This window comes from Jaculus jaculus, chromosome 9 (genome assembly GCF_020740685.1).
Source record: "Jaculus jaculus isolate mJacJac1 chromosome 9, mJacJac1.mat.Y.cur, whole genome shotgun sequence".
In the NCBI taxonomy this organism is placed as follows: domain Eukaryota; kingdom Metazoa; phylum Chordata; class Mammalia; order Rodentia; family Dipodidae; genus Jaculus; species Jaculus jaculus.
The window spans coordinates 53,635,105-53,647,510 of record NC_059110.1 but is presented as its reverse complement, the minus strand read 5'-3'; the positions used below and the strand labels follow the sequence as shown (position 1 = coordinate 53,647,510).

The window sequence follows — 12,406 nt, the reverse complement described above, 5'->3', positions numbered from 1 at the left end:
GCCCGTGCCCCCTTGTGCATCTGGCTAATGTGGGTCCTGCGGAACCCCCTTGAACGAGGTCCTTAGGCTTCACAGGCAAGTGCTTAACCACTTAAGCCATCTCTCCAGCCCAATAAATTGTTACTTTTAAAAACACTAAGACTACCTTTAGAAACCTAAGCTGAAAACAAACCCTGATTATTCATCTAAACAATTTCAAACACATTAAGGGCAGATTCTACAGACTGCTGTTCCTGAGGTCAAACCTTTCTCTGACAGCCTGTCCTGGGCATGTCTTGCTCTGTAAAGCACATTCAGTCTCTCACTTGTTTTTGAGCTGATTATTCCTGTCCTCATCCCTACAGGTATTTAAGGATACTAACCATTTTAAGGAAACTTGGCAGTAGGGGAGGGAAGCTTTCACTTTGAAAAAGTATATGGATTGAAAGCCTGAAATTCATCAGCTCTGAGCTTGGCTAGGAAGTTGAAACTGCACTTCATGGAAGCTATGATAATTGGGCTGAATTTCAGTAGGTACAGGCAGCTTTAAGCCACAAACCAAATGCCACAGAAGGATTAAGGTTCCAAAACGTTAAATACAGAATTAAGATTTTTCCAACTGCCTTTTTTTTTTTTTAAGCAAAGCAGTCAAAAACACAAAAAGGTATTTAAATGCAAGATTCTTTTGTACATCACTGGTGCATAAGCTGCTTGAGGTTGTCATGAAGAATGATGTCCATCACATCAGGTCATGGAACACGAGGTGGATGTTCTCCCTGTTGAGGGCTGGGTGAAGTGGTGGTACAGAGGCTTCTGCTGCTGGTCCTGGCACTTGTTCTGGAAACACTTTACCAGTAACTTTTCGATATCTCTTAGGCAGTGTGGATCCCCTTCAAATTCTAGGAAGTAGTCTTTGTTGCTCACAATTTGTACTTTTTCCTCAAGCATGTCTGTTGTGTTTAAGAAGAAGAATTTTAGAGACATTGCTGAAAACCTGGTTATTGACAATTGTTTCAAAAATGTTTAAAAGTTCTGTAAGGCGATTGGTTAGCTTATCCTCCATAAGCACCTGGTCAAATTCACTGGAGGAAACAAGAAAATATATTGATGCCATCCTGTCGAAACATCCAAACCAGCGTTTCTCCTCTGGCCTCTGACCACCTACATCAACAATTTTGAAAGGAACATTTTTAATTTCAAAGCAGTACTCATGGATGCCTTTAGTGGGTGTTCTGGCAAGCAGAATGCCTTCTGACAGAGTGTAACCTGGTTCTCCAAGTTTACTCAGGAAATAGTTTACAGATTCACCCAGATGGAATTCTGGATGCCAGTCCTCGGCATTCCTCTGTCGCTGTCCTCCTACACGGCCCTTATAAGCAGGAAGATGATGTAAAAACACCTGCATTTTCACCATTCCCTGGGTTGGCGGCTGTGGAGCCCTGGGTATCAAATGCCATCAATTTGTCTCCATGAAGATGGTTTTCATTATCTCCTCAAGTAATATGAAGCTCCTCATGGGCATCTACCAGGGAAGGTGATGAAGGTCTGGGGTTGGAGACTGAGGGTGTAGGATCTGGGGTGGTACTGTTCAGTTGCTGTCCATGGTGGGACACTGGTCGAGGTCCTGCCCCTGGATGATCCGCATCTGTTTCAGGAAGGACTTACCACTGTCTCCTGCGCCCAGCAGCAGTTTCTTCAAGAGCCATTTCCCTAGGTCTTTTTCTGGGACAGGCGTTTGTTGATCTCTGTTGACTTATGTTGCTGCTCGGCCTTACTGCTTGTCAGCAGACCACTTAGGAAGCACACCCACAGCAGCATGGACCAAGACTGCAGGAAGTCCGCCACCCTGACACAGACCCTGCCTCGCTGGCCCATGAAGCTTCTCCACCTGTCCTTGGCCAGCCTGGGACTGGAACGCCCCCCAAGAATGCAGCTAAGGCCAGAGTGTGCCTGGGCAGGGAGGAAACCAGCCAAGGTGGGCTGGTAAGGGTGAGCCAGGCTGGCCTGTGAAAGAAGGGGGAAGAGGGCGTGCTGGGGAGGGGCAGTAGCCTGGGGGGTGGGTGGCACTCCCATGTATTTATTTTTTTATTTTTATTTTTTATTAGAGAGAGAGATGGTGTTCCAGGGCCTCAGCCACTGCAATCAAACTCCAGACGCTTGTGCCACCCAGTGAGCATGTGCGACCTTGCCCTTGCCTCAACTTTGTCTGGCTAAGGTGGGATCTGGAAAATAGAACATGTAGGAAAAAACCCCCGCAGGGGGCCCCCACGCTCTGCCCGGATAAGGCAACACCCCAAATCACTCACAAGAAGTGGTCTTGATGCAAACTGCAAGAGGATTTTATTCCAAGCACGCTGGGGCCCACAGTCGTACACCTCACAGAGATAGAGGACTGCAGAGCCCCGAATGCAGGAACAGGACAGTTTTTATAGGGTTTCTAACAAAGCCTGTGCATTAGGCCAATCATTTTCTAATATTAGGAGCCCCGCAGGGTGTTAGCCAGTCAGTTTGTGCCACCCCATAGTTTCTAAGCCAATTAGTTTATGACCTTGGTGGTCAGCATTTGCGCAGGTCCTTGGGTGGGAGTAGCAGAGTGTGGTACCAGTCTCCTATGACCTTGGAGGTCAGCCTTTGTGCAATTCCTTAGGTGGGGGTAGCAGAGTATGGTATCAGCCTCCTATGACCTTGGTGGTCTGAGGCAGGCTGTTACAGCTTATGGTGCGAGCTACTAAGGCTAACAGTGTGGGCTATTAAGGCTTATAGTGTAGGCTATTTACAGAAACCAAATAAGTGGTTTACTTTATTACTCATTTCCCATCCTTGAGGGCTATCTCATTCCCTTTTACCTAGTTTTATATTAGGAGCAGGCTCTGATATAATGAGAAGAGGGATTCTTTACTTGCTTCCAACAGAGAGTAAAGCCTGGAGTTTGAGGTATGCAGGGAGCCCGCTTAAGCTCCCCTTGGAGCGTGATAGTATTTCTGAGCTTCTGAATTCTTGGGCCTTTCAAACATAGGTCCCTAGGGTTCTCAGGCAAGCACCTTAACCGTTAAGCCATCTCCCCAGCCCTAGTGTATATTTTTAAAGAAAGAATAAACATGGCTTGGCATTGGGTGGGGTTTGTTACTTCTCTCTATAAAAGCCTAGATCTGTGAGGAAACACAATTAGGTGTCAAAATGTACATCAATTAAATTAATATGGCACAGTGAAAGGGATGGACATTCGTGTAAGTCTAAGATTGGTTTCCCTTCATCCTAATGACATCTTATGTGCACATTCTGAGCCCCACTGCTCATTCCTGTGATGAATGGGTAACAGTATCTAGACTAAGAATGAGCATATGATGTTCCCATTATAACCCCAGTACATGAGTAAATATTGTTTTGGTTTTATTTCTCCTCATTCTCAAGAATGTGTTCTCTGATTTTTGTTCAATTTCAATCTAAATTCAATGAACTATTTAAATAAATTATTTTTAATTACAAAAGCAATGCATAATTATAGCTGAAGTCATTGGAAAAAAAAGAATTATAACCCAGTAATACCAGACTTAAGGTAATCTCATAGAAGAAATTAATGAACTGGAAATTAAAAAAATGAAAAGTTGATGAATCACAAAGCTGGTTCTTCAAAAAAGTAAAGAAGATTGATAAACCCCTAGCCAGTGGTCAAAAGAGAAGGCTCAAATAGACAAGATCCAAAATGAAAAGGGAGATATTACAACAGACCCTAATGAAATTGGGAAAATCACTAGGCCATATATCAACGATTTATACTGTACAAAATTGGAAAATGTGGAAAAAATGGATAGGTTCCTTAACTCATAACACTTACCAAAACTAAATCCAAATGAGATAAATTATCTGAATAGAGCCATAACATCAAATTAGAATAGAGCTGTAATTAAGACTCACAGCAAAAATAAATAAATCATAAATAAATATGTGTAGGCCCAGAGGGTTTCACTGCTGAGTTCTATCAATCCTTCATTGAAGAGCTAAAGCTATTTTTTCTCAAGTTATTTCCATAATTGAAAATGAGGGAACATTCCCTGATTCCTTCTATGAAGCTGGCACTATATTAATATCAAAATAAGACAGAGACACAAGAAAAGAAAACTATAGGCCAACATCCTTGAACTTATATGCAAAATTTCTAAATAAAATTCTTACAAATCAAATTCAAGAACAAATCAAAAGTATCATCCACCTCAATCAAATACATTTTAGCCCAGGGATGCTGAATGAGTTCAGTATATGGAAATTGATAAATATAATACATGTCTTTAACAGACTCAAAATCAAGAACTACATGATCATTTCAATAGGTGCAGAAAAGTCCATCAACAAAATTCAACATCCCTTCATGATTAAAACAATGAAGAAAATAGAATGGAGGGCCTGTATACAACAGACCTAAAGCCTATATATATATATATATCATAATAAGTAGGGAAAAACTCAAAGCATTCCTATTGACATCTAGAACTAGTCATGGGTGCTTACTCATACCACTACTTTTCAACTAGTGCTTAATATTTTTAGCTCAAGCAAAAAGACTAGATGATAAGACAAGAGAAGGAAATGAATGGGATACAAATTGTAAAGGGAAAAGTTCAAACATCCATTTTTACAGATGACATGATTCTATAACTCAGAGATGAAAAAAAAATCAACCAAGAAACTTGTAGAAGTGATAAACACTTTTAGCAATTAGCAGAATATAAAATCAACACACAAAATCACTAGCCTTTATATATATATATATATATATATATATATATATATATATATATATATGAACAATATTGGTAAAAAAATGAAAGAAGCTATATGCTTTATAATAGTCACAAAAAAATCAAATAACTTGGGATATCTCTAACCAAGGAAGTAAAAGACCTTTAAACTGAAGAAGGAATGGGAGGAAGTGAGATTGAACTATCTTTCATGCTCATGGGTTGGGAAAATTAATATTGTTAAAAATGAGCATCCTACCAAAAGTAGTATATAGATTTGATGCAATTCCAATCAAAACTCCAGCATCATTCTTCACAGAATTAGAAAAAAAAAGTATCAAAATTCATATGGGGCTGGAGAGATGGCTTAGCAGTTAAGCACTTGCCTGTGAAGCCTAAGGACCCCAGTTCGAGGCTTGATTCCCCAGGACCTACGTTAGCCAGATGCACAAGGGGATGTACATGTCTGGAGTTCGTTTGCAGTGGCTGGAGGCCCAGGAGTGCTCATTCTCTCTCTCTTTCTCTCTATCTGCCTCTTTCTCCCTCTGTCTTTCACTCTGAAATAAATAAAATAAACAAAAAAATTAAAAACTATATATATATGGAAGTAGAAAAGGCCCTAGATAACCAACCAAAAATGCAGTGAGCAAAAAGTACACCTGTGGTGGTATTGCCATACGTGATTTCAAATTATACTATAAGGAAATTATAACAAAACAGCATGGTGCTGGCATAAAAACTGGCACACTGACCAATGGAATAGAATTGAAGATCCATGTATGAGTTTGAGTAACTATAGCTATCTGATCTTCAACAAGCCAGCCAAAAGCACTCCCTTGACCAAAGACAGCATCTTAAACAAATGTTCCTAGAGAAGTTGGATAGCCACAGGTAGAAGATTGAATTTGAACCCCCTTCTCTCACTTTGTATTGAAATCAGTGCCAAGACTTTGAACTCTAAATTTACTAGAAGAGAAGAAAAGGAGAATAGTCCAAGATATATGCATAGGGAAAGACTTTCTGAACAAGGATCCAGTGGCCTAGGGAATAAGGCAAACACTCAGCAACTGGGACCTCATGAAAATAAAAAGCTATTGTTTCCTAAGGCCCTCCATTTTCTTGCAACAACTTAAAGGTGAAGTTCCTATCGCTGAAGAGACCACAGTCTGCAGCCACAGGATATCAAGAGATCATGCTAGAACAAAGAGGGCATCCAATTTCCCCCTGGCTAGCCCTCATAGTGCTGGAAAGTACTAGGGGAGCAGCTGGAGAGTAACAGTTGCCAACTGATTGATTAAGCAGGAGATGCTACCAGTTACAAGATCAACCAGGCAAGCAAGAAATATACACTTGTACAATAGTGGCACCCAGCTTATGTAGGTAACCAGCTGCTCACAGATTGGACATGAAACCTGCTCAATGGAGGGAAACTCATATCTGGCTCTGAGAACCAAGCCAGATTCCCTAGGACAGGAAACCAATAGAACCTCCACTGCCCTCTAACTAAAAAGAATGGATATACACATTAATATATCTTTCTAATGACTAAGCTTATTCCCTTTTGTTCAAACTGTTATCACAGTTGGAGAATTTGAACTATTTTACAGATGAATGACAATGTGGGGGTAAAATGGTTATATCAATATATTTAAAAAAAAAAGAGTGAGCCAACTTATTATCAGGAGATGGGTCTCTTCATCTGCCTGGGTCCAGAAATTATTATAGGGGAAGTGATGACATGAATACTGCTGTCATGGCTCACCTGAAAACAAGTTCCAGGAATGGTAACAGATACTGTCTTCACTCAAACTTCATAAAAACAGAGATTCAAAGTCTCCAGAGAAAGCAACACTAAATCAGATCTCTTTATTGCCCCCCAGGGCTCAGGGAGCATTATGGAAGAGGGAGCATATTATAAGGGTGTATGGGAATAGCCTGAGACACCATGTTTCCTCCATCCCTACAGAGACTGTCTGAGGCCTCTTGGTTCTCACAATGAATAGCAATAATCTCACCAAAGACACTCAAAAGAATTGGGGTAGGGGATAGGGGGTATAAAAGTGTGCAACCTTTTTATCAATAAATTTAAAAGTCTGGAGACTTATTGATTTGCAAACAAATCTCTGGTACCTTATGTCTTAACTCTTTTAGGGGGTGAATGGGAAAAAGCAGGACTTTCTCTCCTAGTTGTTTTCCCTATTGACAGTTTAATCATTTTAAAGACATGATTCAACTCATATCCTGTGCATGACAATGACGGGATTTAGAATTATAGCCCTCACAGGGAAATGCAGTGTCTGATAAAGCATAGAACTGAAAGATTTACTGATGCTCATGTATATACAATCAACAGGAGTCACATGAAAGACAAAGTGGCTTTCAATCTCTTAGTTCTTCTACAGGAGGTCTGTCTTCTGCTTTGCACCAGCAAAGTTTGGTTGCCTGAAATATGTAAACTGTCAAGTGACAAATGCTTTTGAGAAAGGTATAAATACATTGAAATTGGAGATAGATAAAGTTGATGAAAGAATAAAGAAAAAAGGCATTGAAATTTATCATTCCAAGGCCATAAACCACTTGCAGTTCCTCAGTACTAAAAGATTAAGTGAAATAGCAGTTAATATTTTAAGCAGAGATTTAACTTTTCCTGGGAAGATTGATAGTTATACCTGATTGAGGAGCTAGAAAAATTTGCAATGGAAGCCTGGCTGTCTAAGCCCACTGGAGGCTGCAGAAAGCATAAAGCAGTCATCAAATAAAACATTATTTATATTACTTTGTATTATTGTGCAAAGCCTGAGCTATAAATGCAAATGGCACTTGTGACCAACTATGTTCAAACACTATGCTCAACTCTTCAGAACAAATGATGTAGTAAAAAATAAAATAACTAAACCAGAGAAATACTAAAAACTAATACAACACTGCTATGAGAGAAGTCCAGAAGAAATATTGCAGAAATGTCCGTTACTTGGAAGTTGTAGAATCCCAAATAAGAATATTTGCCTACTCTTCTTTGTTGTCCAAATATCAGAGGCCAAACCTATACTTCAGAAAACATGTTCATTGGTTGCAATTGTCTGCATAGGCTTTATAAATGGTCAAATCTTTGGACACAAAAAGAAAGTTGAACTTCTAATTTATTCTACACTAAGAACTGATAGCTATAACTCATAGGACACCTTTTCCATGACTTAGTGATTTCATTATTATCCTCCTATTTTAATCATTATTTTAAATTTTGAAAACACTTAATATATATTGAGGATAGAACATTCATATACTTAACAAGTTTACCTACTCTACTCTATCATGGACTCCTTAAAAATAGGAACGGGGTCTTTTCTGATTGTTGCTCAGCATTGAGACATTGCATACACTAGATGTTAATTGATACATGTTGATTTACTGGATGGATGGATAGATTGATGGGCAGATACATGGATTGGCATATATTCATGATGTTTTCCCTGGGAATCTTTCAGTAAACTCTATTGCCATTCTTTTCTTGGCCTCCTGTAATCCTTGCTGAAATCTCAATTCAGCCTTTTTTCAAAGGCAGCCACCAAATCATGCATACTGGCTTTCCCAACTGCATCAAATCATGCTGACCTCCCCTCAGCATCAAATCAAATATTGCATGCCAGGTTTCCCCTCTGCATCAAATCATGCATACTGGTTTTCCCCTTCTGCACCAAATCATGCATGTTGACTTCCCTTCTGCATCAAATCATGAATTCTGGCTTTCTCCACAGATGCATCTATAAAATTTGAACCATTGTATTTTAAATTAAGAATGACTGTCTGCCCTCATATTTTTAATGTATTTTTAAATAGTTTAGCAGGCTGATCTCAGACTCACAATCCTTCCTCAGCCTCCTGAGTGCTAGGATTATAGGTGTACACTACCATGCCCATAAAGTTCCTTTTTTGTGGTTGCATTCTATTATAGTTATTTACTACATTTTGTTCATGAGCATGAGTATACAAACATCTAGATATCCTGCTTTAAATGGAGTTGATGAAGTACATGGTAATGTTACTTGTAATGTCTTTAGGAATTCTGGTTTTGTTTGCTTACTGGCTCTGTCATTTTACATTCCTGTCAATAATGTTTAAGATTTCTGATGTTACAGATCCTCCCAAACACTTGTTATTTTCTATTGTTTATTTGTTCAAGAGAAGGCAACTTGAAGAGCATGATGTTGAACTGCTTACTTTAAAGTTGTTCAGGCAAAATTCAAGTTAGCTGTTATGAACTTTCTCTAAGATGTTTTGTGTAGGGAAGAAAGACAATAAATGACAGTGAATAATGCAAATATTATAGGTGAAAAATCTTGTCTTAAATCAAGAGGTTCTGATATCATATTAAGGTTATAAAATCTGGGTTTACTGTAAAAATAAACAAACAAAAAAGAACTGAGAAGAACCTGGGCCAATTTCACCTGACTGTGAGCTGGGTTTGTAGTTAGACCCAATTATTCAGGTGCAGATGACTTAAACAGAAGTCCAGTCAGCAGGGTAAGGCTTCAGAAGAGAGATGCTACGAGATAACTCTCACAGTCCCTAAAAGTTCCTGTCACCTTCAGTTTCTATGTTAATATTGAAAAGAACAGTTTAAATGAAAATAATTTAGTTTGGTAAAACTGAATTAAGGTGGGAATTCTGACTACCACAATTTGTCATTATATACATCATATATGCAATAAATAAACTGTGTCATATGTATAATTACATATATAGTGATAAGTGATTTTCCTCTGATATAGATTGGTCACTTTTCAAAGTGCTTGTTACATTTATATAAGGAAAAATACAATGCTTTCCTGCCATGCTGGGTCAAAAGAAATGATAGCCAATCTTCTATGTGTGTTTCATAAATGTGCCATTAAGATTATTCTTTTTTAAAACTGTTTCTGATTTATTTTTATTTAAAAACAGAAGGGGAGAGAGAGAGAGAATGGGCTCACCAGGGCCTCTACCCTCTGCAAATGAACTCCAGATGAATGCGCCACCATGTATCTGGTTTATGTGGGACCTGAAGAATCAAACCTGGGTCCTTAGGCTTCACAAGCAAGTGACTAACTGCTAAACCACTCCTCCAGCCCTCATTAAGATTATTCTTGATTTTCTAATTCATATTCTATCAAAACATCTGTCATTTGACATTTTTTCCCTTTCTTTCCTTCTTTTTCTCTCTCTATTGTCTCTCCCTTCCTTCCCTTTCTCCCTCCCTCCTTTCTTTCTTACAGTTTCTTTCTTTCTCTCTCTCTTTTTTTCTTTCTTTCTTTTTCTCCTTTTGAGTTAAAATGCAAAACTTAACCCAGCTAAAAATGATCAGACATTGGGAGAAGAGTGAAGAAAATCATTTAAATGGAATGGAAATTCAGTGGCAAAGAACAATTAAACCATAAAACTAGTTTCCTCCTAGCATGTTGAATAGTATTTTAGAATTTTTTTTCAAATATTTTCATACATACACAGTGTACTTTGATCTTATTTTAAAGAAATATTTAAATTAAATTCAAAAATCTAGAAATTACAGAAAGTAAATACCAACCAAGAATTCTTACTGTGATGCATTTTGAAACAACTTTGAATTTTCTCCTATGCACATTTTTGAAATGCTGAATATTGGATGAGTGAGAGGTATTTACACACTTCTTCTAACATGTTGCTAAGTTGAAAATAGATATTCTGAAGTTAGGAAAAGACCTGGATGAAGTTGAAATTCATTTGTGTTGCTAAGCAAAAATAAAACTAAGGCTTAAAAAACTACAAATATAACATGAACCCAGCTATACGATTTTATGGAAGAGGCAAGAATAAGAAGCGGGATGGAATAGGGGTATTTTACCATGGCCTTTGCTACTAGTGATAAAGTGACGTTCTGCTGCATGCTACTTTCATAGTATACACCTGACATTAGCACTTGTTAAAACCCACAGGACATACAGTGCAAAGAGTGAAGCTAATATAAACTATGGATCTTAGTCAAAAAGACTTTGTCCAGTTAAGATGGTGGCGTAGTTACCATGCCAAAGCAGCCAAGGGGGGAAAAGACCAAAAACCCTCAGCAAAATACACTTTTAGTAAAAAGTGAGGTGTATAGGAAACCAAAATGGCAGTGGAGAAGTAGAAGAGATCCAGAACATCCAGAGCCTGCACAGGCCTGCAAAAGCAGCCCCGGCAGGACCATGACCGCAGAAGTGGTGGCGGCATACCAGAAAGCCACCAGGCTCAGCTGGAGCTACACAAAAAGCCAGGTGAGGGGAGCTTCCACTCACACCGGAGCTCTCTGCAACTCAAAAAACGTGAAGAGAGAGCGGCAGTGAACAATGGAGGAGCAGATCATAAGGTAGAAGAACACGTGGACCAGCAAGAGAACAAGAGCAGCTGCAGTCTCTCTCATCCCCCACAGCCTGTGCCCAGCTCCAGTGAACAGAGCAGAGGTCCTGGTACCTGGCCATGCCACCTTGAGCCGACAGCAGGACCCAAGTAGGAGCAGAGTCCAGCAGCAATATCAGCAGCTCCAGCAATGGCAACAGCAGCCTCAACAGGGGCAGATCCAGCAGCAGAAGCTTCATAGGCAGCACCAGCAGATCCAGCAGCAGCAGCTACAGTGGCAGCAGCAATGGCTCCAGCAGGGGCAGCTACAGCAGCAGCAACAGCGGCAGCAGTGGATCCAGCAGCAGCTTCAGCTGCAGTGGCGACCAACCCAGCAGTGGCAGCTTTAGCAGCAGCGGCAACAGATCGAGAGTGGCAACTTCAGCAGCAGCAGTAGCGGTTCCAGCAGCGAGGGTGCAGTTAGGCAGGGCTACAGATGCCAAGCTTGGATTGCCCCGCAGGAAAAACCAGTGCCGAGCTCAGGAATCAGAACAGCAGCCCAATGACCAAGCCAACAATTTGACAGAGACCAAAATCAGCCGAAGTAACTAGGATTGCACCAGGGAAGGCTCTCACTTGGTCACAAGATGACTCGGATCCCTCAACAGACCAGAAATCTTAACCTCTTTGTTGATAGAGGATCTGGTTGTTATAATAACTGCTCTTTTTAATTGAATATGTACAGTGTTTAGTTAAATTTTAGAATCTACCTGTGTTTTATACCACTCATCCTACTTGAATACTCCCATAGCAGGCAAACTCAACCCCTAGGAACACCTTTGTAGATACTCTGAGAGTGTTAAGAGCTACACCTAACACCTTAATCTCCTACCTTGAAGATATATAACATCAAATAAATTGATACAGCTAAGAATACCCAGCTAGCTAGAAAATCCAAGTGTTAACTTAATCCAAGATGCAAAAATATGTACATTATAACACAAGAAACACTAAAAAGCAAGATGATATAAATCCAACTAAAAGTATTAAGCTCACAGATATAGGTGAAGTTCCATCAATGGTGAAAGATACTAATTCCTTTTCACAGATCCAAGCATAGAGAAACCAACACCAGCCAAACAAGGAACTAGGAAGCACATACCCTCCAGAGCTCACACTGAGCTCTTCACACCTTTGGGCTAGAGACACCTTAGAATTTGACTCCAGGATCTGCCCCATGTGACATTTTACCTAATGGCTATTTCTCTAGGGCTCTTTTTATTTTAATTAATGTATATTCATTGTACATGTTACTGGGTCACTTAAAAACATTCTTTAGTACTACATAATCTCTCCTCTCTCTC

The 12,406-nt window shown here is 39.6% G+C and overlaps 1 pseudogene; it reads right to left on the bottom strand.

Moving 5' to 3' along the window:
- Positions 1-671: 671 nt before the first annotated feature.
- Positions 672-1,854, bottom strand: LOC101604772 (annotated as a pseudogene).
- Between the last annotated feature and the right edge of the window lie 10,552 nt (positions 1,855-12,406).